Here is a 2,470-nt window from a genome sequence, read left to right as displayed (position 1 = left end):
ATTGACAGCTCAGGGGTGTTTTTGAATATAATTCTCAACAATTTTGGGGAAAAGGATAATCAAACTTCATGGAGAAATGAATGAGATGGTCATGGAAGTCAAATGACTCATTAAACTTGGTGTCATATTAAAGAGGCCATCACTGGAAAGAGAGGCCCATTGTACATGCAAACTTTATATGCCCCAGTACAGGGGAATGCCAGGGCCAAAAAAATGGGAATGGGTGGGTAGGGAAGTGGGGAGGAAGCTATGGGGGACTTTTGGGATAGCATTGGAAATGTAATTGAGGAAAATACGTAATAAAAAATATTAAAAATTAAGAAAAAGAGTTATAACTCTACTGCTCAGGCGGATCAGAGTAACTGATATATCATGTAGTAGGAAATGACACACACTGAGGTCTATGAACACTGGCTTTTGGTGTGTTTGTTAGTTTGTAAATACCTATTTCAATCACTATGTCTTACAAAGCTTTCCCCAATTTCTATCCTCTTCTTATCTTTTATCCTCATTTCCTTTCACCATGGAGGTTGTGTTGTGTTGTGTTTTCACGTGTTGTAGAAAAAGCTACATAATTTATTCTGATAGAGTATTAATCCCCTCCTGACCTTGCACTTAAGTATCTCATGTGTGTGAAATTAAATCTTGCAGACTCCACAGAACCCCACTATTGACCAGACAATGAACATTCAAAGTTACAAAACCCTAACCTTGTTTTCACACAATTGAGAAGGACACTGCTATGTAAATCAATGGCACCATTTCACTGTCATCCCTGAGTGATGCTCATTTGAGAAGCATCTGTACACAATGCTATTGGCAAGGCTTCTAGAAGGCTCGCTGAGGTACTCAATCATGTCAAGTTAAAAAGTCAAACCACATTTTCCCAAGACCTCAGAGGAAAAACAAGGTTATGTTAGTGCCTGAAACAGAAGTCAACCCCATGCCATTCTATAAGGCAAGAGAAAATTGAAGAAATTTATGGCCAGTTCTGAACTGTCTTTATCTGCTGCATGTCTCAAAGTACTACACTACACATTCTCAGATTGCAGTTTTCTTCAAACCACACCCCTCTCCTTTTTCTTTTTCCAAAGTGTAGCATACAAGCTGTTCTTCTACATGTGTTTACTGGAGCCATTTTCTAGCCACGAAGACATGGATGCTTCCTGGTCAGGCTTTGTCTAACCATAGGCACTACAGTAAAGAGCAACTCTGGGAGCCATGAAAGGATTGATGCTTGGCTCCAGTGCTTCTAGCTTCTTGAACCAGACTCTGTTGCCTTCACTCTGCACCTTTTAGATTATCTCCTCAGTCTTTTGGAGCCTAAGAGCAGGAAGCTCTGCCAGTCCTCTTCATTGCACTTTAAACAGAGAGATGGGAAAACAAGGAGTGGTAGACAGGTGCCTTGTTTTTACAGTAGAAGCATCATAGGCCTTGCATCCGTGGGAACTTGGTATTAATAAACAGTTTTTCCTAGTTGGCTATTATTAGAGGTATGCAATAATATTATCATAGGGTGGATGGGGAAGGGGATAAACTCTGGACTGTAAAAAAAATTAAAGAATAAAGAAAAAATTATCTCGAAAGTTTTCTCAAAGTCAGGTAGGACACAAATGGCAGATCAAAAGGAGTCATCTCTACTGGAACACTGAAGTTACTGGGGTTACTTATAGAAGAATGGATGACTTAGGAAGCTGCATCACTGAAAAGCCCACCCATCATAAACAATGACTCCTGAAAGCTGCACTCCTGAAACACTCTGTATAACTTGCAGACAGACTGGCAAACAGAGAACATCCATTCCCCTGGTCCTGCTACTGTTTATACTGTTTATAATGTTTACTGGGGAGAGACCTTATTAATTTTTTCACCGTCAGCAGACTTGTTTAGCCTGATGAGTTTCATTTCTTCTCTGAGTCTTAGGAGCTCAGTTTTTTCCTCTGGAGGTGAGTTTAAATTAAGAGAAGCTGTTACATAGCATCGTCATTGTATATCAACTTGAAATTAGTATTAATAAATAATATACATGTATTTGGTTTGTGGTTATGCTTTGGGTATGTTTTGTGTATCCTCAACTGTACTTGTGATCATAAATATAGTCCATAAGACCTTTGATGTGACTATGAAATTTTTTTATGGGCTTTGTATTTTCAAGAGTAAAACATTGCAAAAGTGCAAGCTGGTCCCCACACCCTGTAATCTCTCAGGCTACTTTCCTGGAGATGGTTTGTGAAATGCAAAGAATCCCTGGCCAGACTCGATCACTGTGACTCAAATCTGTTTATGAAAATTACCTGCACCAGTTGTTCTGTTGTAGTGTCAATAAAATGACTACTACAGCTTAGATTGGGGTAACAAATAAGATTATTTCAACAGCCGGGCGTGGTGGCGCACGCCTTTAATCCCAGCACTCGGGAGGCAGAGGCAGGCGGATTTCTGAGTTCGAGGCCAGCCTGGTCTACAAAGTGAG

The sequence above is a fragment of the Mus caroli genome, chromosome 1, assembly GCF_900094665.2.
Source record: "Mus caroli chromosome 1, CAROLI_EIJ_v1.1, whole genome shotgun sequence".
NCBI lineage: Eukaryota > Metazoa > Chordata > Mammalia > Rodentia > Muridae > Mus > Mus caroli.
Note: the sequence above shows the minus strand (reverse complement) of the source record.